Source organism: Heptranchias perlo, chromosome 20 (assembly GCF_035084215.1).
Source record: "Heptranchias perlo isolate sHepPer1 chromosome 20, sHepPer1.hap1, whole genome shotgun sequence".
NCBI classification, from domain to species: Eukaryota; Metazoa; Chordata; class Chondrichthyes; order Hexanchiformes; family Hexanchidae; genus Heptranchias; species Heptranchias perlo.
Genome location: NC_090344.1, coordinates 7,299,807 through 7,323,635, shown reverse-complemented (window position 1 = coordinate 7,323,635; position 23,829 = coordinate 7,299,807). Strand labels below are relative to the sequence as shown.

At 45.0% G+C, this 23,829-nt stretch overlaps 7 non-coding genes across 7 annotated transcripts; 3 read left to right on the top strand and 4 right to left on the bottom strand.

Annotated features, from left to right (window-relative positions):
* Positions 1-6,018: 6,018 nt before the first annotated feature.
* On the bottom strand, positions 6,019-6,108 carry trnap-agg (transfer RNA proline (anticodon AGG)). The gene is given in 2 exon segments: positions 6,019-6,054; positions 6,073-6,108. It is a non-coding gene; the product is annotated as a tRNA-Pro (tRNA).
* A 1,889-nt stretch (positions 6,109-7,997) lies between these two features.
* trnai-aau (transfer RNA isoleucine (anticodon AAU)) lies at positions 7,998-8,071 on the top strand. The gene has a single exon. It is a non-coding gene; the product is annotated as a tRNA-Ile (tRNA).
* Positions 8,072-8,597: 526 nt separating this feature from the next.
* Positions 8,598-8,687, bottom strand: trnap-ugg (transfer RNA proline (anticodon UGG)). Its single transcript is given in 2 exon segments — positions 8,598-8,633; positions 8,652-8,687. It is a non-coding gene; the product is annotated as a tRNA-Pro (tRNA).
* A 2,490-nt stretch (positions 8,688-11,177) lies between these two features.
* On the bottom strand, positions 11,178-11,267 carry trnap-ugg (transfer RNA proline (anticodon UGG)). Its single transcript is given in 2 exon segments — positions 11,178-11,213; positions 11,232-11,267. It is a non-coding gene; the product is annotated as a tRNA-Pro (tRNA).
* Positions 11,268-13,091: 1,824 nt separating this feature from the next.
* trnai-aau (transfer RNA isoleucine (anticodon AAU)) lies at positions 13,092-13,165 on the top strand. The gene has a single exon. It is a non-coding gene; the product is annotated as a tRNA-Ile (tRNA).
* A 526-nt stretch (positions 13,166-13,691) lies between these two features.
* trnap-ugg (transfer RNA proline (anticodon UGG)) lies at positions 13,692-13,781 on the bottom strand. The gene is given in 2 exon segments: positions 13,692-13,727; positions 13,746-13,781. It is a non-coding gene; the product is annotated as a tRNA-Pro (tRNA).
* An 8,108-nt stretch (positions 13,782-21,889) lies between these two features.
* trnay-gua (transfer RNA tyrosine (anticodon GUA)) lies at positions 21,890-21,984 on the top strand. The gene is made up of 2 exons: positions 21,890-21,926; positions 21,949-21,984. It is a non-coding gene; the product is annotated as a tRNA-Tyr (tRNA).
* Positions 21,985-23,829: the final 1,845 nt, after the last annotated feature.

The window sequence follows — 23,829 nt, the reverse complement described above, 5'->3', positions numbered from 1 at the left end:
TCCAGGGAATGCAACCCTAGTTTGAAAAATCTCTCCTCGTAATTTAACGCTTGGAATCCAGGTATCATTCTAGTAAATCTATGCTTCACTCTTTCGAAGGCCGATATATCCTTCCTAAGGTGCGGTGCCCAGAATTGATCACAGTACTCCAGGTTTGGTCTAACCAGAAGCTTCATATAGCTGCAGCATGACTTTTACCCCCTTGTATTCTAGCCCTCTAGATATAAGGGGCAACATTCCATTAGCCTTTTTGATAATTTTATGTACCTGTCCATGATATTTTAATGATGGATGTACATAGACCCCTAAGTCCCTTTGAACCTCAACAGTTTCGAGTAATTCACCATTTCAAAAGTATTCTGATCTAAACTTTTTGGGTCCAAAGTGGACGGCCTCACACGTCCTTCCATTGAAATCCATTTGCCACAGGTTTTGCCCATTCACTTAATCTAGTAATATCTCTCTGAAATCTCATTCATCCATCTACACTGCTTCCGATTCTGTCTATCTTTGTGTCATTAGCAAACTTGGATATGTGGTTCTCGATCCCGTCATCTAATATCAATGAGACCGCCTAAATTGGGGTAAATTCACATTCAGCTTCAATCTCCACATCATCTTGAGACATTTTATTTACTCCGTGTGTGTTGCGCCTTGGAAACTTCTGCACTTTGTCCTCTGGAGCTCAAATATAATTCAATTCGAACAACTGCAAAGATGTCAGAATCCAATTGGTGACTTTTCACTAAAAACATTGATATAACAGGAATCGTCCGGAATTTGAACCCGGGACCTCTCGCATATTCAATTAATGAAACGCCCAAAGCGAGAATCATATCCATAGCCCAACGAGCCACTGGGTGCAAGGCCGTGCAGCCAGTTTAAAATTTCACCACCCTCTTCAGCCGATCTGCCATCCTTTCAAACCGCTCCTGTCCATCCAATCTCGTTTTCGATTCCGATGTACAGCAATATCAAATAGTATACTAACTATTTCCAGTCACCAATATTAGCCTCTCTTTACTAAATTCGTTTCCAATGTACGAATTGTTTTATCAAATAATACTTTTCAGAATTAGTTAATCTGAAGCGACATTGGCATCTGTCTCGGCATCGTCAGAGTATACAAGCTACCAGAGGTATACTTTACTCAAATTGCTGTTTTCTATCGCTGTGAGGGCGAAGAGACACAAATGTGGAGACATTAGCTACGAATTTATCAGCTGGGTTGCACCTTTACTTTTCCGACCGTCTCAGTCTTTTTTTCCTTTACCTTTCGCTGCTGGTGTTGCAGGTTAGATCAGCCTTTACCGTTCCAGGAAGCCTGAGAATTCCATCAGCGGACAAAACAAAGAGACAAGAGACAGGGAGAGATAGAGAGATACATGTAAATAAAGTAGAGTATAAATGGGTGGTTCTGCAAAGTAGCAGAATTTTAGTTGCAGATTGGGCAAGATTCTTTCTTGTGTATTTGAATTTTGCAAGCTTACATTGGGCACCCAATTAAAAACGCCAGCTACGCTGGAGTATCTCTCATGGTCTGAGAGAGGGAAATGAAGTCAATCAGATCTAGTTCATTCATTTGAGCATTGAACGGATCTTTCAATAATAATTTAGCCACCAGAATTCGAACCTGCGAAGGAAAACTCCATTTGATCTTTAATTTATTGCTTCAACCACTCGGCGATCACAGCGGCACATGGCAGTTCTTGCATGGCTCTCGGTCAGACTGAGTTGGGTTATCACAGGAGCTCTGTCCGACTGCATGTTCTTTCAGATAAGATTCCAAAAGGACACATGCATTTACTGATGATGTACGTATTGGTGGTTCAGGGGGCGAATTCTCGCTCACCACCTGAAAGGTTTGATTTCTGACCAATGCGGGATCCTTTTGCCTTCCAACAGCATCCACCGAAAACCGGACCACGTGAAACTTTCTTGGCGCCTCATTGGGCAAATCAGGGTCAGTAAATCACAGTTTCGGAGTTTGGACAGCCGAGCCGGTCTCAGGCGTTGCTTTTAGGTCTCCACCTCTCCTGGAGGCGTGGGTTGGATTCTGAATTCCGGCATTTAATCCTTTACAATTACCGAGATTTTTTTGTTCCTTTGGCTTTGGTTGATTTTTCTGAGCTGTTGATTTAATCCTTCCAGAAAATCAACCCGATATCCGACCACGGCAGTTTTATTTTTAAGTAAACCAGCAAGAAATATAAGAACGGATTGTCCTTCACAGCAGCTGCTTCGCACTCGCCTCCAAGCACCTCCACGACCAGCAGAGAAATCTTGCCTTGGGTTGGCCAGCTCACTGAATACATTAATTACTTTGCTACAATCGACGGTATCAAGTATCAGCAAGTGAACAACAGCAGAACGGAAAACCACACTAATCATGAATGATGCTGAGAAGAGCCCGAGCCTGTGGAAGACAGACCAGGTTACCGGAAAGAAACAGTCGCCGCGAGCTTTCGGAAGCAGGGAAAGTCTGTCTGTCTGACTGACTGGGAAAAGATTTTTTGCATGAAAGTGAGTGCGGTTTGACGTGTTGCAGCTCGAAGGCGCTCCCTTCTGGTGAGGAGAGGCAAATGCTCCAGCAAAACAGCCGTGTTCGAGCAGACACAGAAAGCCTTAAGATTTGAGAAAGGAAAAGAGGCGTCCTGTTCCACAGCGCCAAAATTTTAAGCTGTAAACTTCCGAGGGTGGCCTTAAGCTAATTGCTGCTTGATCGCTCCTGTGAGACGGAATTGAACCAACGATCGTAAAGATCTACTCCTTTGAAGTGTTCTGTTCGACCAGCAAAGCTGTCGGAGGCCAAAAAAAAACGTACCTCTCTTTGGTAATTGTTTAGTGAGCGCCTTTTGATGCTCTCAGACTCGTGGTGTCCCGTGCTCATGACCGAGGCTGACTCTGGACCTGTTCATCTCGCAGCGCTGTGAGAGTGTGAGCTGCTGCTTACTTTCTGCAATCTGAGCCAGTGGTGCAGTAAATAACGTATCTTCTAATAGATTTAAAACATTATAGGTTCGACTCTTACTCGGTTTAAAGGCTTCTGAATTTTTTTGTATTACTTTATGACTGACAATGTGTAAAATGTTAAAAATTCATCACATGCAAAGAGCAAAAATCTTATTAAAGTTTTGACTGTCTCTTGATCACCATGTCAGTATCTCCTTCAGTCTGATATCAAAAGTTACCTGTTGATTAATGCTGATTCAAACAATGATGCAACGACGAACTGCGATTAATTTGCTTCATGCAGTTAATTCAATAGGTTCTTAATTCTTGTATAACGTTCATTCCCTGACTGGGAATCGAACCACGTGGCGGTGAAAACACCGAATTCAAACCACCAGCCCACCGGGGAGTTCTCAACATTCCGCACCAGACACTGTGGAACTGATGACATTTATTTCTCTTTCACTCTTTCGTGATTCATTCAGCTCTGTGTTTATTCTCAGGCCTCTGATCTCTCCATTTCTTTCAGCATTTGATTCCGGATATTCTTGTAGTTAAATATGAATAAGATACCATATCTCACAGCCCCGGTATATTTGCTGTTTCTCTCTGCAGTTCTGTACAAAATCAAACTGTACGCAGATACCGACAGTCTCTCTCTCTCTCTCTCTCACTCCCCACAGAAGCAGCAGGAGATGCCACTTTAAACTGCCAGTTGCTTCAAACGATGCCCGATAGACCTGCGTTGTCTTGCAGCTTTCCCAGGAGCTACATTTGATTCGGTGCGTCAATTTTGGGAAATTGAATGATTTTCACCGGCAGCTTGTGGTAGTATATCACCTCACTTTCTATTTCGTGTATATGGCTACTTGCACTTGGTGCTGTCATTGCCTGAACATCACCTTTTGTCCCGATCGTCGTTCGAATAGAAAATGCTGTTTTGTGCGAGCAGCTTGCCTGGCCCGAAAATGACAAGTGGGAAAGGCCGCGTTGGTCAGCTTGTTCGCAGCAAAGAATGTTCAGCGTTACCTTGTGATCTAGTGTTTAGCATTGGGCGCTTTCATCGCCACGACAACAGTTCGATTGGTGTCTGTCTCAACATCTGCCGATTATACGCTCTACCAAAAGTATACTGTACTCAAATTGCTGATTTTTTTCACTGTGAGGGCGAAGAGACATTAGTGGACATTAGTTATGAATTCATCAGCTGGGTTGCAACATTACTTCTCCTACCGTCTCCGCCTTCCTATCTTTACACTTCTCTGCAGATTCAATCATCCTTGGCCGTTTAATAAAGCCTGAGAAGTCCATGAGGTGAAAACACAGAGAGTCAAGAGACAGATTAAAGTATCGAAACAGATATCAAGTTCTGCGAACGAGCAAGAATTTAACATGGAGCTCGGGAGAGATTCCTTCAAATGTCTTGTAAGAGACTATTGGACACTCGTCCGCTGAAGTATCTGTTTGAAGGAGAGAAATGTGGTTGGTTTAATCTGGTTCACATTTATTTGAGCTTCAAACAACATTGAAAAACTGGACCTCGCTCAGAATCAATCGTCAAATATTCCAAAGCGAGAATCAGACCCCAAGCCGAACAAGCCACCGGTAACAAACCACCGGTAATAAACCACTGCAGCCACTGCACAATTAAATACCAGCCGCAGCCGATCGGTTATCCTTTAAGATCTCTTCGATCCATCCAATCACGTTTTCTATTCCGATGAAGAGAAATGTCGAGTTGCACACTAATTATGACCTCCGTTCTCTTTCGCAAACATATCACTGAACAAAACTTCACAAGTCACCCAGGAAAAATAATTCAGTTCAACATCATTAGCTTCCGAAGGACCTGCGAGGACAGGCTGACCAAACCTGCGTTCAGTCGTGAAGCTTGTGGGTGTGTTCTCACCCGAAGGGAGAGAGACAGGCCTGTGACAAAGGGCGAAGGCAGGAACTCAGAAATGTGGCCATTCAGGGCTCTTTGTGGGCAGACAGTCAGTCACAGTCATTGATTCCGACACACAGCCCGGTCGTTGTTCAGTCAGTCGGGGAGCGAGGCCTGCAGCCAGCAAACAAAAAGCCTGAGAATAAGACAGAGACCCAATCAGACGGATAAACAGACAGACAGATTGACAGACAGACATCTGACTCAACGTCAAAACGCAGCGTGATCGAATCACGTTGGGGTGATATCATTTTCACAGGTTTTATCGCGGGGCAGTGTTGTCTGGATCGGCTGTTCATTGTTCGTAAAATAATATTTTATCAGAATTTAATTTGTTATATTAAAGTGCTCTTTGTTTGTCAATTTTGATTTACATCCTCGACAATGTATGCAGAAACAAGTAAAAATGTTTAAGGCATGTGGCTTATTCAATATTCGTTCAAAAGCCCTGTCAGCCGGTGTAAAAATAAACACAAACTACCCAACAAGTGAGAAAGCCCATAAAGCTAAGATGTATACATAGCCGGTTAGCTGAGTTGGTTAGAGCGTGGTGCTAATAACGCCAAGGTCGCGAGTTCGATCCACGGACTGGCCGTAAGGTTCCCATTGCAATATTTTGGTAACTTTTAAAAGTTTGGCAGACTTTCGAAACAAGCGAATCCACACAAAATGTCATGAGGTCAATCTTTTGAAGTAACATCCATTCATATGTTTTCTGATCTAACTTTTTGAGGTCCAAAGTGGACGGACTCAAACTTGCTTACGTTGAAATCCATTTGCCGCAGTTTTGCCCATTCACTTAATCTAGTAATATCTCTCTGTAATCTCATTCTTCCATCCACACTGCTTATAATTCTGTCCATCTTTGTGTCATCGGCAAACTTGGATGTGTGGTTCTCGATCCCGTCATCTAATATCAATGAGACCGCCTAAATTGGGGTAAATTCACATTCAGCTTCAATCTCCACATCATCTTGAGACATTTTATTTACTCCGTGTGTGTTGCGCCTTGGAAACTTCTGCACTTTGTCCTCTGGAGCTCAAAAAAAATTCAATTCGAACAACTGCAAAGATGTCAGAATCCAATTGTTGACTTTTCACTGAAAAGCAGTGAGATAACAGGGCTCGTCCGGGACTTGAACCCGGGACCTCTCGCATATTCTATTAGAAAAACGCCCTAAGCGAGAATCATACCCCTAGACCAACGAGCCGCTTGCTAGAAAGCTCTGCAGCCGGTCTAAAATTTCACCATAGTCTTCAGCCGATCGGCAATCCTTTCCAACCGCTTCTGTCCACCCAATCTCGTTTTCTATTCCTATATACAGCAATATCAAGTTGTACACTACCTATTTCCAGTCACCAATATTAGCCTCTCGTTAATAATTCGTTTACAATGTACGACTTGTTTTTTCAAATAATACTTTTCAGAATTAGTAAATCTGAAGCTACATTGGCATCTGTCTCGGCATCGTCAGAGTATACAAGCTCCCATAAGTATATTTTACTCACATTGCTGTTTTCTTTCACTGTGAGGGCGAAGAGACAAAAATATGGAGACATTAGCTACGAATTTATCAGCTGGGTTGCACCTTTACTTTTCCGACCGTCTCAGTCTTTTTTTCCTTCACCTTTCCCTGCTGGTGTTGCAGGTTCGATCAGCCATTACCGTTCCAGGAAGCCTGAGAAGTCCATCAGGGGACAACATGGAGACAAGAGACAAGGAGAGACAGAGAGATTCATGTATATAAAGTCGCTTATAAATGGGTGGTTCTGCAAAGTAGCAGAATTTTAGTTGCAGATTGGGCAAGATTCTTTCTTGTGTATTTGAATTTTGCAAGAGTACATTGGGCACCCAATTAAAAGCGCCGGCCACGCTCGAGGATCTCTCATGCTCTTAGAGAGATAAATGAAGTGAGTTAGATCCAGTTCATTCATTTGAGCATTGAACGGATCTTTAAACAATAATTCAGCGAGCAGAAATCAAACCTGCGAAGGAAAACTCCATTTGATCTTGAATTTAACGCTTCAACCACTCGGCGATTGCAGCGGCACATGGCAGTACTTGCATGGCTGTAGATGCCACTTTAAACTGCCAGTTGCTTCAAACGATGCCCGATGGACCGGCGTTGTCTTGTAGCTTTCCCAGGAGCTTCATTTGATTCGGTGGGTCAAGTTTGGGAAATTGAATGATTTTCACCGGCAGCTTGTGGTAGTATATTACCTCATTTTCATTACCGGTAATGAACCACTGCAGCCACTGCAGAATTCGGTGCCACCCACAGCCGATCGGCCATCCTTTCAGACCTCCTCTATCCATCCAATCACGTTTTCTATTCCGATGGAGAGAAATGTCGAGTTGCACGCTAAATATTTCCTCCGTTCTCTTTCGCAAACAGATCACTGAACAAAACTTCACAAGTCACTCAGGAAAAATAATTCAGTTCAAAATCATTAGCTTCCGAAGGACCTGCGAGGACAGACTGACCAAACCTGCATTCAGTCGTGAAGCTTGTGGGTGTGTTGTGATCCTAAGGGACAGAGACAGGCCTGCGACACAGAGCGATGGCAGGAACTCAGAAATGTGGCCATAAATGGGCAGACAGTCAGTCACAGTCATTGATTCTGACACACGGCCCGGCAGTTGTTCAGTCAGTCGGGGAGCGAGGCCTGCAGCCAGCAAACAAAAAGCCTGGCCTGAGAATAAGGCAGAGACCCAATCAGACGGATAGACAGACAGACAGATAGACAGACAGACATCTGACTCAACGTCAAAACGCAGCGTGATCGAATCACGTTGCGGTGATATCATTTTCACAGCAGCTCAGGGTCCTGCCCACAGGTTTTATAGCGGGGCAGTGTTTTATGGATGGGCTGTTCATTGTTAGTAAAATACTATTGATCGGAATTTAATTTGTTACATTAAAGTGCTCTTTGTTTGTTAATTTTGATCTACATCCTCGACAGTATATACAGAAATAAGTAACAATGTTTAAGGGATGTGATTTATTCAATATTCGTTGCAAAACCCTGTCAGACGGTGTAAAAATAAACACAAACTACTCAACACGCGGGTAAGTCCATAAAGCTAAGATGTATACATGGCCGGTTAGCTCAGTTGGTTAGAGCGTGGTGCTAATAACGCCAAGGTCCCGGGTTCGATCCCCGTACGGGCCATAAGGTTCCTATTGCAATATTTTGGTAACTTTTAAAAGTTTGGCAGACTTGAGAAACAAGCGAATCCACACAAAATGTCATGTGGTCAATTTTTTGGAGTGACATCCATTAATATGTTTTCTGATCTATCTTTTTGAGGTCCAAAGTGGACGGCCTCAAACTTGCTTACGTTGAAATCCATTTGCCGCAGTTTTGCCCATGCACTTAATCTAGTGATATCTCTCTGTAATCTCATTCTTCCATCCAAACTGCTTATAATTCTGTCTATCTTTGTGTCATCGGCAAACTTGGATATGTGGTTCTCGATCCCGTCATCTAATATCAATGAGACCGCCTAAATTGGGGTAAATTCACATTCAGCTTCAATCTCCACATCATCTTGAGACATTTTATTTGCTCCGTGTGTGTTGCGCCTTGGAAACTTCTGCACTTTGTCCTCTGGAGCTCAAATATAATTCAATTCGAACAACTGCAAAGATGTCAGAATCCAATTGGTGACTTTTCACTAAAAAGCAGTGAGATAACAGGGCTCGTCCGGGATTTGAACCCGGGACCTCTCGCATATTCCATTAGAAAAACGCCCAAAGCGAGAATCATACCCCTAGACCAACGAGCCGCTTGCGAAAATGCCCTGCAGCCGGTCTAAAATTTCACCATAGTCTTCAGCCGATCGGCGATCCTTTCCAACCGCTTCTGTCCACCCAATCTCGTTTTCTATTCCTATTTGCAGCAATATCAAGTTGTACACTACCTATTTCCAGTCACCAATATTAGCCTCTCTTTACTAAATTCGTTTACAATGTACGACTTGTTTCTCAAATAATACTTTTCAGAAATAGTTAATCTGAAGCTACATTGGCATCTGTCTCGGCATGGTCAGAGTATACAAGCTACCATAAGTATATTTTACTCACATTGCTGTTTCCTTTCACTGTGAGGGCGAAGAGACAAAAATGTGGAGACATTAGCTACGAATTTATCAGCTGGGTTGCACCTTTACTTTTCCGACCGTCTCAATCTTTTTTTTCCTTTACCTTTCCCTGCTGGTGTTGCAGGTTCGATCAGCCTTTACCGTTCCAGGAAGCCTGAGAAGTCCATCAGGGGACAACATCGAGACAAGAGACAAGGAGAGATAGTGAGATTCATCTGAATAAAGTCGCTTATAAATGGGTGGTTCTGCAAAGTAGCAGAATTTTAGTTGCAGATTGGGCAAGATTCTTTCTTGTGTATTTGAATTTTGCAAGAGTACATTGGGCACCCAATTAAAAGCGCCGGCCACGCTCGAGTATCTCTCATGCTCTGAGAGAGATAAATGAAGTGAGTTACATCCAGTTCATTCATTTGAGCATTGAACGGATCTTTAAACAATAATTCAGCGAGCAGAAATCAAACCTGCGAAGGAAAACTCCATTTGATCTTGAATTTAACGCTTCAACCACTCGGCGATCGCAGCGGCACATGGCAGTACTTACATGGCTGTAGATGCCACTTTAAACTGCCAGTTGCTTCAAACGATGCCCGATAGACCGGCGTTGTCTTGTAGCTTTCCCAGGAGCTTCATTTGATTCGGTGGGTCAAGTTTGGGAAATTGAATGATTTTCAGCGGCAGCTTGTGGTAGTATATTACCTCATTTTCATTACCGGTAATGAACCACTGCAGCCACTGCAGAATTCGGTGCCACCCACAGCCGATCGGCCATCCTTTCAGACCTCTTCTATCCATCCAATCATGTTTTCTATTCCGATGTAGAGAAATGTCGAGTTGCACACTAACTGTTTCCTCCGTTCTCTTTCGCAAACATATCACTGAACAAAGCTTCACAAGTCACTGAGGAAAAATAATTCAGTTCAAAATCATTAGCTTCCGAAGGACCTGCGAGGACAGACTGACCAAACCTGCGTTCAGTCGTGAAGCTTGTGGGTGTGTTGTGATCCGAAGGGACAGAGACAGGCCTGCGACACAGAGCGATGGCAGGAACTCAGAAATGTGGCCATAAATGGGCAGACAGTCAGTCACAGTCATTGATTCTGACACACGGCCCGGTAGTTGTTCAGTCAGTCGGGGAGCGAGGCCTGCAGCCAGCAAACAAAAAGCCTGGCCTGAGAATAAGGCAGAGACCCAATCAGACGGATAAACAGACAGACATATAGACAGACAGACATCTGACTCAACGTCAAAACGCAGCGTGATCGAATCACGTTGCGGTGATATCATTTTCACAGTCGCTCAGGGTCCTGCCCACAGGTTTTATAGCGGGGCAGTGTTTTATGGATGGGCTGTTCATTGTTCGTAAAATAATATTGATCGGAATTTAATTTGTTACATTAAAGTGCTCTTTGTTTGTTAATTTTGATCTACATCCTCGACAATGTGTACAGAAACAAGTAACAATGTTCAAGGGATGTGGTGTCATCAACATTCGTCCAAAAACCCTGTCAGCCGCTGTAAAAATAAACACAAACTGCCCAACACGTGGGTAAGCCCATAAAGCTAAAATGTATACATGGCCGGTTAGCTCAGTTGGTTAGAGCTTGCTGATAATAACGCCAAAGTCGCGGGATCGATCCCCGTACGGGCCATAAGGTTCCTATTGCAATATTTTTGTAACTTTTAAAAGTTTAGCAGACTTTCGAAACAACCGAATCCACACAAAATGTCATGAGGTAAATTTTTTGGAGTAACATCCATTAATATGTTTTCTGATCTATCATTTTGAGGTCCAAAGTGGACAGCCTCAAACTTGCTTACGTTGAAATCCATTTGCCGCAGTTTTGCCCATGCACTTAATCTAGTGATATCTCTCTGTAATCTCATTCTTCCATCCAAACTGCTTATAATTCTGTCCATCTTTGTGTCATCGGCAAACTTGGATATGTGGTTCTCGATCCCGTCATCTAATATCAATGAGACCGCCTAAATTGGGGTAAATTCATATTCAGCTTCAATCTCCACATCATCTTGAGACATTTTATTTGCTCCGTGTGTGTTGCGCCTTGGAAACTTCTGCACTTTGTCCTCTGGAGCTCAAATATAATTCAATTCGAACAACTGCAAAGATGTCAGAATCCAATTGGTGACTTTTCACTAAAAAGCAGTGAGATAACAGGGCTCGTCCGGGATTTGAACCCGGGACCTCTCGCATATTCCATTAGAAAAACGCCCAAAGCGAGAATCATACCCCTAGACCAACGAGCCGCTTGCTAGAAAGCCCTGCAGCCGGTCTAAAATTTCACCATAGTCTTCAGCCGATCGGCTATCCTTTCCAACCGCTTCTGTCCACCCAATCTCGTTTTCTGTTCCAAAATACAGCAATATCAAGTTGTACACGACCTATTTCCAGTCACCAATATTAGCCTCTCTTTACTAAATTCGTTTACAATGTACGACTTGTTTTTTCAAATAATACTTTTCAGAATTAGTTAATCTGAAGCTACATTGGCATCTGTCTCGGCATCGTCAGAGTATACAAGCTACCATAAGCATATTTTACTCACATTGCTGTTTCCTTTCACTGTGAGGGCGAAGAGACAAAAATGTGGAGACATTAGCTACGAATTTATCAGCTGGGTTGCACCTTTACTTTTCCGACCGTCTCAGTCTTTTTTTTCCTTTACCTTTCCCTGCTGGTGTTGCAGGTTAGATCAGCCTTTACCGTTCCAGGAAGCCTGAGAAGTCCATCAGGGGACAACATCGAGACAAGAGACAAGGAGAGATAGTGAGATTCATCTGAATAAAGTCGCTTATAAATGGGTGGTTCTGCAAAGTAGCAGAATTTTAGTTGCAGATTGGGCAAGATTATTTCTTGTGTATTTGAATTTTGCAAGAGTACGTTGGGCACCCAATTAAAAGCGCCGGCCACGCTCGAGCATCTCTCATGCTCTGAGAGAGATAAATGAAGTGAGTTAGATCCAGTTCATTCATTTGAGCATTGAACGGATCTTTAAACAATAATTCAGCGAGCAGAAATCAAACCTGCGAAGGAAAACTCCATTTGATCTTGAATTTAACGCTTCAACCACTCGGCGATCGCAGCGGCACATGGCAGTACTTGCATGGCTGTAGATGCCACTTTAAACTGCCAGTTGCTTCAAACGATGCCCGATAGACCGGCGTTGTCTTGTAGCTTTCCCAGGAGCTTCATTTGATTCGGTGGGTCAAGTTTGGGAAATTGAATGATTTTCACCGGCAGCTTGTGGTAGTATATTACCTCATTTTCATTACCGGTAATGAACCACTGCAGCCACTGCAGAATTCGGTGCCACCCACAGCCGATCGGCCATCCTTTCAGACCTCTTCTATCCATCCAATCACGTTTTCTATTCCGATGTAGAGAAATGTCGAGTTGCACACTAACTATTTCCTCCGTTCTCTTTCGCAAACATATCACTGAACCAAACTTCACAAGTCACTCAGGAAAAATAATTCAGTTCAAAATCATTAGCTTCCGAAGGACCTGCGAGGACAGACTGACCAAACCTGCGTTCAGTCGTGAAGCTTGTGGGTGTGTTGTGATCCTAAGGGACAGAGACAGGCCTGCGACACAGAGCGATGGCAGGAACTCAGAAATGTGGCCATAAATGGGCAGACAGTCAGTCACAGTCATTGATTCTGACACACGGCCCGGTAGTTGTTCAGTCAGTCGGGGAGCGAGGCCTGCAGCCAGCAAACAAAAAGCCTGGCCTGAGAATAAGGCCGAGACCCAATCAGACCGATAAACAGACAGATAGACAGACAGACAGCTCAGGGTCCTGCCCACAGGTTTTATAGCGGGGCAGTGTTTTATGGATGGGCTGTTCATTGTTAGTAAAATAATATTGATCGGAATTTAATTTGTTACATTAAAGTGCTCATTGTTTGTTAATTTTGATCAACATCCTCGACAGTATATACAGAAACAAGTAACAATGTTTAAGGGATGTGGTTTATTCAATATTCGTTGTAAAACCCTGTCAGCTGGTGTAAAAATAAACACAAACTACCCAACACGCGGGTAAGCCCATAAAGCTAAGATGTATACATGGCCGGTTAGCTCAGTTGGTTAGAGCGTGGTGCTAATAACGCCAAGGTCGCGGGTTCGATCCCTGTACGGGCCATAAGGTTCCTATTGCAATATTTTGGTAACTTTTAAAAGTTTGGCAGACTTGAGAAACAAGCGACTCCACACAAAATGTCATGAGGTCAATTTTTTGGAGCAACATCCATTAATATGTTTTCTGATCTATCTTTTTGAGGTCCAAAGTGGACGGCCTCAAACGTGCTTACGTTGAAATCCATTTGCCGCAGTTTTGCCCATTCACTTAATCTAGTAATATCTCTCTGTAATCTCATTCTTCCATCCACACTGCTTATAATTCTGTCTATCTTTGTGTCATCGGCAAACTTGGATATGTGGTTCTCGATCCCGTCATCTAATATCAATGAGACCGCCTAAATTGGGGTAAATTCACATTCAGCTTCAATCTCCACATCATCTTGAGACATTTTATTTACTCCGTGTGTGTTGCGCCTTGGAAACTTCTGCACTTTGTCCTCTGGAGCTCAAATATAATTCAATTCGAACAACTGCAAAGATGTCAGAATCCAATTGGTGACTTTTCACTAAAAAGCAGTGAGATAACAGGGCTTGTCCGGGATTTGAACCCGGGACCTCTCGCATATTCCATTAGAAAAACGCCCAAAGCGAGAATCATACCCCTAGACCAACGAGCCGCTTGCTAGAAAGCCATGCAGCCGGTCTAAAATTTCACCATAGTCTTCAGCCGATCGGCTATCCTTTCCAACCGCTTCTGTCCACCCAATCTCGTTTTCGATTCCTATTTGTGGAAGTGACAATTTCGAATCCTTCGCATTTTAAAATCACAGAACAATGCCTGGTGATTCCTGCCCGTTGCCAAGGCAATCACAGTGAGCAGACAGAAAGGTGTCATCTAAAAGGCCACTGAATGTACAACCCCCCCCCCCAAAAAAAGAGAGAGAGACAGAACGAAGACAGTCAATGACCCGTTATATTAAAAACAGATAACATTTGTTCGCTGGTGGGGTTACGTGTAGTGTGACATGAACCCAAGATCCCGGTTGAGGCCGTCCTCATGGGTGCGGAACTTGGCTATTAATTTCTGCTGGACGATTTTGCGTTGTCGTGTGTCTCGAAGGCCGCCTTGGAGTACGCTTACCCGAAGGTCGGTGGCTGAATGTCCATGACTGCTGAAGTGTTCCCCGACAGGGAGAGAACCCTCCTGTTTGGCGATTGTTGCGCGGTGTCCGTTCATCCGTTGTCGCAGCGTCTGCATGGTCTCGCCAATGTACCATGCTCTGGGGCATCCTTTCCTGCAATGTATGAGGTTAGACAACGTTGGCCGAGTCACAGGAGTATGAACCGTGCACCTGGTGAGTGGTGTCCTCTCGTGTGATGGTGGTATCTGTGTCGATGATCTGGCATGTCTTGCAGAGGTTACCGTGGCAGTGTTGTGTGGTGTCGTGGACGCTGTTCTCTTGAAAGCTGGATAATTTTCTGCGAACGATGGTTTGTTTGAGGTTGGGTGGCTGTTTAAAGGCGATTAGTGGAGGTGTGGGGATGGCCATAGCGAGGTATTCGTCATCATTGATGACATGTTGAAGGCTGCGGAGAACATGGCGTAGTTTCTCGGCACCGGGGAAGTATTGGACGACGAAGGGTACTCTGTTGGTTGCTTCCCGTGTTAGTCTTCTGAGGAGGTCCCGTTGCCAAGGCAATCAAAGTGTTCAGACAGAGAGGTGTTACCTACAGGGCCACCAAATGTACAAACAACAACAAAAAAAAAAAAACAGAGAGAGAGAGGCAGAAACATAGAAACATCCGGAAGGAAGAGAAAGACAGCAAATGACCCGTTATATTAAAAACAGATAACATTTGTTCGCTGGTGGGGTTACGTGTAGTGTGACATGAACCCAAGATCCCGGTTGAGGCCGTCCCCATCGGTGCGGAACTTGGCTATCAATTTCTGCTCGACGATTTTGCGTTGTCGTGTGTCTCGAAGGCCGCCTTGGAGTACGCTTACCCGAAGGTTGGTGGCTGAATGTCCTTGACTGCTAAAATGTTCCCCGGCTGGGAGGGAACCCTCCTGTCTGGCGATTGTTGTGCAGTGTCCGTTCATCCATTATCGCAGCGTCTGCATGGTCTCGCCAATGTACCATGCTCTGGGGCATCCTTTCCTGCAACGTATGAGGTAGACAACGTTGGCCGAGTCACAGGTTGTATGAACCGTGCACCTGGTGGGTGGTGTCCTCTCGTGTGATGGTGGTATCTGTGTCGATGATCTGGCATGTCTTGCAGAGGTTACCGTGGCAGGGTTGTGTGGTGTCGCGGACGCTGTTCTCCTGAAAGCTGGGTAATTTGCTGCGAACGATGGTCTGTTTGAGGTTGGGTGGCTGTTTAAAGGCGAGTAGTGGAGGTGTGGGGATGGCCATAGTGAGGTGTTTGTCCTCATTGATGACATGTTGAAGGCTGCAGAGAACATGGCGTAGTTTCTCCGCTCCGGGGAAGTACTGGACGACAAAGGGTACTCTGTTGGTTGCGTCCCGTGTTAGTCTTCTGAGGAGGTCTATGCAATTTTTCGCTGTGGCCCGTCGGAACTGTCGATCGATGAGTCGAGCGTCATATCCCGTTCTTACTAGGGCGTCTTTCAGCGTCTGTAGGTGTCCATCGCGTTCCTCCTCGTCTGAGCAGACCCTGTGTATTCGCAGGGCCTGTCCATAGGGGATGGCCTCTTTGACGTGGTTAGGGTGGAAGCTGGAAAAGTGGAGCATCGTGAGGTTGTCCGTGGGCTTGCGGTAGAGTGAGGTGCTGAGGTGCCCGTCTTTAATGGAGATTCGTGTGTCCAAGAAAGAAGCTGATTCTGAGGAGTAGTCCATGGTGAGCTTGATGGTGGGATGGAATTTGTTGATGTTATCGTGTAGTCTCTTCAGTGATTCCTCACCGTGGGTCCATAGAAAGAAAATGTCGTCGATGTATCTGGTGTATAGTGTTGGTTGGAGGTCCTGTGCAGTGAAGAAGTCCTGCTCGAACTTGTGCATGAAAATGTTGGCGTATTGGGGTGCGGATTTGGTCCCCATGGCTGTTCCGTGTGTTTGGGGAAAGAACTGGTTATCGAAGGTGAAGACATTGTGATCCAGGATGAAGCGGATGAGTTGTAGGATGGCGTCTGGGGATTGGCTGTTGTTGGTGTTGAGTATTGATGCTGTCGCAGCGATGCCGTCATCGTGGGGGATACTGGTGTAGAGTGTCGAGACGTCCATCGTGGTGAGAAGTGTTCCTGGTTCAACAGGTCCGTGGGTACTGAGTTTTTGTAGGAAGTCTGTAGTTTCGCGACAGAAGCTGGGGGTTCCCTGTACGATGGGTTTCAGGATGCCCTCAATGTATCCAGAGAGGTCCTGACCTTCAAAGCATCCTGCACGCTCTCATCCCACGTACTCCCAGAGTGGGAGACTTCTACTGCCTCCCAAAGATACACAAAGCCAACACACCCGGACGTCCTATCGGATCCCTGTGTGAGAACTTCTCTGGATACATCGAGGGCATCTTGAAACCCATCGTACAGGGAACCCACAGTTCTGTCGCGACACTACAGACTTCCTACAAAAACTCAGTACCCACAGACCAGTTGAACCAGGAACACTTCTCACCACGATGGACGTCTCGGCACTATACACCAGTATCCCCCACGATGACGGCATCGCTGCGACAGCATCAATACTCAACACCAACAACAGCCAATCCCCAGACGCCATCCTACAACTCATCCGCTTCATCCTGGATAACAATGTCTTCACCTTCGATAACCAGTTCTTTACCCAAACACACGGAACAGCCATGGGGACCAAATTCGCACCCCAATACGCCAACATTTTCATGCACAAGTTCGAGCAGGACTTCTTCACTGCACAGGACCTCCAACCAACACTATACACCAGATACATCGACGACATTTTCTTTCTATGGACCCACGGCGAAGAATCACTGAAGAGACTACACGATAACATCAACAAATTCCATCCCACCATCAAGCTCACCATGGACTACTCCTCAGAATCAGCTTCTTTCTTGGACACACGAATCTCCATTAAAGACGGGCACCTCAGCACCTCACTCTACCGCAAGCCCACGGACAGCCTCACGATGCTCCACCTTTCCAGCTTCCACCCTAACCATGTCAAAGAGGCCATCCCCTATGGACAGGCCCTGCGAATACACAGGGTCTGCTCAGACGAGGAGGAACGCGATGGACAACTACAGACGCTGAAAGACGCCCTAGTAAGAACGGAATATGATGCTCGACTCATCGATCAACAGTTCCGACGGGCCACAGCGAAAAATCGCGTCGACCTCCTCAGAAGACTAACACGGGATGCAACCAACAGAGTACCCTTCGTCGTCCAGTCCTTCCCCGGAGCGGAGAAACTACGCCATGTTCGCCGCAGCCTTCAACATGTCATCAATGACGACGAACACCTCGCTATGGCCATCCCCACAACTCCACTACTCGCCTTTAAACAGCAACCCAACCTCAAACAGACCATCGTTCGCAGCAAATTACCCAGCTTTCAGGAGAACAGCCTGCCACGGTAACCTCTGCAAGACATGCCAGATCATCGACACAGATACCACCATCACACGAGAGGACACCACCCACCAGGTGCATGGTTCATACTCCTGTGACTCGCCCAACGTTGTCTACCTCATACGTTGCAGGAAAGGATGCCCCAGAGCCTGGTACATTGGCGAGACCATGCAGACGCTGTGACAACGGATGAACAGACACCGTGCAACAATCGCCAGACAGGAGGGTTCCCTCCCAGTCGGTGAACACTTCAGCAGTCAAGGACATTCAGCCACCGACCTTCGGGTAAGCGTACTCGAAGGCGGCCTTCAAGACACACGACAACGCAAAATCGTCGAGCAGAAATTGATAGCCAAGTTCCGCACCCATGAGGACGGCCTCAACTGGGATCTTGGGTTCATGTCACGCTACACGTAACCCCACCAGCGAACAAAAGTTATCTGTTTTTAATATAACGGGTCATTTGCTGTCTTTCTCTTCCTTCCGGATGTTTCTATGTTTCTGCCTCTCTCTCTCTGTTTTTTTCTTCTTTTTGGTTGTTTGTATATTCGGTGTCCCTGTAGGTAACACCTCTCTGTCGGAACACTTTGATTGCCTTGGCAACGGGCAGTTGGAAAGACGATCTGTAATCACCAGGTATTGTTCTCTGATTTAGAAATGCGAAATGTCCGAGGATTTCATTTCCACATTCACCTGAGGAAGGAGGACGCCTCCGAAAGCTTGTGATTATGAAATAAAATTGTTGGACTATAACTTGGTGTTGTAAAATTGTTTACAAATTGTCAACCCCAGTCCATAACCGGCATCTCCACATCATTTTTAAACCTGATTGATGTCAAACTCGAGGGGAAAACTGGCCCTTTCTGTTGTGGCTTTAAACAGATGGAACCGTGTGGGTGGAGCAAAGATTTCAACTTTTGTTCTAAAATGGATTAATTCAGGACAGACAGCAGGGATTATTGGAGGAAATAACACAGTGTAGGGATAAAATGCAATGGATGTTGTGAAGATGGATTGTTAAAAAGTGTTTGAGAAGATGCCGGACAGGAGGCTTGTTGATAAGATTAAAGCTCACGGTATTAAAGGGAGTGGGTCAGTGTGGATGGGAAGTTGGATAAAGGGCAGAGTAGTGGTTAATGGATGTTTTTCAGACTGTGGGGATGTAAACGGTGGTGTCCCCCAGGGGCAGTGTTGGGACCATTGGTCTTCTCAACACAGAGCAATGACCTGGGCTTAGGTACAAGGGCATAAGATCAACATTTCCTGAGGACACCAAGATAGGGAGCATTAAGAACTGTGAAGAGGAATGTTAGCAACTTAAGTGTGATATAGGAACATTAGGAACAGGAGTAGGCCATTCAGCCCCTCAAGCCTGTTCCACCATTCAGTGAGATGGGTGTCAGTGAGTATGGGGGTTGGTTTGTATCAGACAGGTTAAGATTAATGTCAGTGACTGTGGTGTTTTTTTCAGAATGGAGGTGATTGGTGTCAGTGACTGGGTTCAGGAACAGGAATTCGCCATTTAGCCCCTGAAGCCAACTCCACCATTCAGTTGGATCAGGACTAATCTGTACCACAACTCCATTTACTCGCCTTTGTTCCATATCCCTTGCAACCCTCAAACAACACAAATCTATCAATCTCAATTTTGAAAGTTTCAATCGAGCCCCAGCATCCACAGCCTTTTGGGGAAGTGAGTTTGCAATTTCCACTTTGTTTTGCTCTTAAATGACCTAGCTCTAATTTTAAGATTATCAAGAAGGTGGCAGATGGAGTACAATGTGGGGAAATTTGGAAATTATTCACTTTGGTGGGAAGAATAGAAAAGCAGAATATTTTCTAAAAGCTAATATGCAGGTACAGCAAACAATTAGGAAAGCAAATAGTATGTTGGCCTTTATTGTAAGTGCATTGAGGAATAAGAGTAAGGAAGTCTTGCTGCAATTGTATAGGGCTTTGGTGAGACCACACCTGGAGTACTGTGTACAGTTTTGGTCTCCGTACCTGAGGAAGGATATATTTGATTCGAGGGGGTGCAACAAAGGTTCACTGGATTGATTCCTGGGATGAGAGGGTTGTTGTATGAGGAGAGATTGAGTAGAATTGCCGTATATTCTCTGGAGTTTGGAAGAATGAGAGGTGATCTGATTGAAACGTCTAAAATTCTCAGAGGGCTTGACAGGGTCGATGCTGAGAGGCTGTTTCCCCTGGCTGGAGAGTCTAGAACTAGGGGGCATCGTCTCAGGATAAGGGATCAGCCAATTAGGACTGAGATGAGGAAAGATTTCTTCACTCAGACGGTGATGAAACGTTGGAATTCTCTACCGCAGAGGGCTGTGAATGCTCAGTTGTTGAGTATATTCAAGAATGAGATGGAGAGATTTTTGGACCCCGAGGGAATCAAGGAATCGGGCAGGAAAGTGGAGTTAAGGTAGAAGATCAGCCATGCACTGACTGTTTGGCAGAGCAGGCTCGAGGGGCCGTATGGCCCACTCCGACTCGTATTTCTTATGCCCTCTTGTTCTGGATTCCTCCTCCAGAAGAAATCATTTCTCTGTATCTACCTTATTGAATCCCTTTATTATTTTAAACATCTCGATGAGATCACATCTCAATGTTCTGAATTCAATGGAATAAAAACCAAGTTTCAGCAACCCGTCCTCATAATTTAATCCTTTTAACCCCGGCATCATTCTGGTGAATCTGCACTGTATCTTTCTCAAGGCCGATTTGTCTCTCCTTAGGTTCGGTGCCCAGTTCTCCAGGTGGGGTCTGACCAAGGTTCTTTACAACTGAAGCATCACTTCTGTATTCCAACCCCACTCAAAATAAAGGTCAACATTAAATTAGACTTGTTGATTATTGTCAAGATTTGTAAGGTATTTGCAAAGGATTCGAGGGGATCTTCGAGTTGGGATTTTTCTTTATTCTGTCCACTCGAGGAGTTTGATAACAGACTTACTCCTTTGAATTTACTGCTGGATTATTGAGCTGTGATGTGTTTACTTGTTTGTATTTTGTTAAATACATTTGCTGAGTGTATTTAAATTGAAGACGAGATTTCCAGGCCTGATGCTCGATTCACACATCGAAGGTGAGAGAGAAGCTGTGGGACACACGATAAGTCCAGTAGCTGAAAGTGATTCACAGACTGGGTTTTGTGTTTAGTGATCCCGGGTACATTACCGATACCTTCCCTGGATCCCAAGGCTGGGAGAGGCACTCGGGAAGGACCGGGGAATTGGGACTTGGCCATGAGAGTAATTGAAGATATGAGAACTGAAATAATCTGAAGTGAGAAAGGAAAAAATGCAGAATTATCGGTAGTTAGGACATCAATTAGTCTCTTATCTTGATTTCAGCAAGTAATTGAACCATTCTGTTTGAAACAAAGTTGATTTATTTGACATAGATCCACAATATTGAATTTCAGCCCAGTTATAGTGGTTATTAACATCAGCAGAACCAAATCCAAACTTCCAGAATGAAGTTCTGCTGCTGAAACCCTCATCCATGCCTTTGTTTACCTCTAGATTCGACCATTCCAATGCTTTGCTGTCCCGGCCTTCCACTTTACACCCTCCGTAAATTTGAACCCACAATCTCCAGATCAATAATCAGTCACATTATTCATTGTGTCACTGGCCCAGACTGTGGAGAACACGGAGCAGCTCACACTCCCACAGCGCTGTGGTATGAGCAGGTACCGAGTCAGCCTCAGTCATGAGCACTGGAATCCACGAGTCCGGGTGTGTCAAAGGTGCACGGTGAACAATCACCAAAGTGAAATATTTTTGCCGCTTCCCTTCCATACCTCAGCTGGTCGAGCGACAAGACTGTCGCGGAAAATAAGACAAAGTCATCCTTATGTCATTTGTTGAATTCCGGCTTGATGGAGTACGTGTGCTTTTGCAATAAGCAGCAATTAGTTCAAGGTCACTCTCTTAATTTTACACACAACTTACAGATTAACATGTTGCCATGAAGGCACAGGACGCCTCTTTTCCTTTCACAAACTTCAGAACTTTCTGTGTCTGCCCAAACAAGGCTGTTTTGCCTCTGCTCACCAGCAGGGAGTGCTTTTGAGCAACAATACTTCAAAACACTCAGCTCTCGCTTTCAGGCAAAAGAAGTCTTCGATCAGCACCGGACTCCACGAGTCTGAACATGTCAACAGGCGCACGGTGAACAATCACCAAAGACAATCCTTTCTATCACTTCCCTTCGATAGCTCAGCTGGTAGAGCGGAGGACTGTAGTGAATTAAACCAAAGTAAAGTCATCCTTAGGTCGCTGGTTCAATTCCGGCTCGAAGGAGTGAGTGTGCTTTTGGAATAAGCAGCAATTACCTCAAGGTCGTTCTCTGAACTTGACAGGCACCTCCCAGATTAACATGTTGCCACTGAGTCACAGGACACCACTTTTCCTTTCTCAAACCTTAAAGCTTTCTGTTTCTGCCCGAGCATGGCTGTTTCACTCGAGCTTTTCCCTCTGCTCACCAGCAGGGAGTGCCTTTGAGCAGCAACACTTCAAATCGCCCTCAATTTCAGGCAAAAAAGGTCTTCGATCAGTCAGTCAGTCAGGGCTCACGCTGCTCCCTCAAGCTCGGGCGGCTGTTGCTTTCCGGTGACCTCGTCTTCCTTCCGAAGGCTCGGGCTCTTCTCAGCATCATTCATGATTACTGTGGCTTCCCGTTCTGCTGTTCCTCACTTGCTGATGCTCGATACCGCCGATTGGAGCAAAGTATTTAATATATTCAAGGAGCGGCAATGCAAGGCAAGATTTCTCTGCTGGTCGTGGAGCAGCTTGGAGGCGAGTGCGAGGCGGGAACTGTGAAGGACGATTTACAAACAGCAAACGAGGAATTAGCTCAACTGGCAGAGCGGTCACTTGGCATGTGAGAAGAAGCGGGATCGTTGATTATATTCTCCACTCACCGTTTGTCTTGATGCAATTATACAGAAAGAAGAGTGTTGTCAGCGAGTCCATAGCCCATGTACTTCCTAAACTTTACTGTGTGTTTGAGTACAGAGAGGTCAAGGGGCAGAACATCTTTTGATGGGCTGCATTCAGCAAAAGTTCTTGATTTTGCTCTGCACCAAAGATGGAAAGATGAGGTGAGAGATGGAAAAAAAGCTTTGTAATCCCTGATGCCTTCTCTGAAGTTTGAATTCAGGACCTTCAGATTATGACACTGATGCACTGCTTGCTGCACTAAGAAGGCACTTACCAGGTCTGGAGCCAGGCAGCACCACCAAGTTGGACAGTTTGCAAGGTATTGAAAGCAATAAAATAATGTACAGTTTGCAAAAAAATTCCCAAACCAAGTAGGAATCGAACCTCTTGTTTTCTAATCCATAATCATATGCGTTATCCATTGCACCACTAGTCTCAATTATAGTGAGGAAGTAGCATTGTGAGGCAGTGAGCATGGCAGAGGTACTAAATAAATACTTTCCATCTGTCTTCACCAAGGAAGAAGATGCTGCCAGAATGTCAGTAAAGGAAGATGTAGTTGAGATACTGGATTGGCTAAAAATTCATAAAGAGGAGGTACTTGAAAGGCTGGCTGTAGTTAAAGTAGAAACGTCACCTGGTCCGGATGGGATGCATCCTCGGTTAGTGAGGGAAGTAACGGTGGAAATTGCAGAGGTACTGGCCATAATCTTCCAAACATCCATGGATAAGGGGGTGATGCCAGATGACTGGAGAATTGCAAATGTTACACCCTTGTTCAAGAAAGGGTGAAAGATAAAACCCAGCATCAACAGACCAGTTAGTTTAACCTCGGTAGTGGGGAAAGTTCCAGCAACGATAATCCGGGAGAGAATTAGCAGTCACTTGGACAAGGATTAGAGAAAGCCAGCACGGATTTGTTGAAGGTAAATCGTGTTTAATTAAATTGATACAGTTTTTTGATGAGGTAACAGAGAGTAGATGAGGGAAATGCAGCTAATGTGGTGTGTATGGACTTCCAAAAGGCGTCAGATAAAGTGCCTCACAATGGGTTTGTCATCAAGATTGAAGTCCATGGAATAAAAGGGGGCAGTACCAGCATGGATACAGAATTGGCTAAATAACAGGAAACAGAGTGTAGTGGTGAACGGTTGTTTTTCGGAATGGAGGGAGATGTACAGTGTTGTTCCCCAGGGGTCGGTGCTG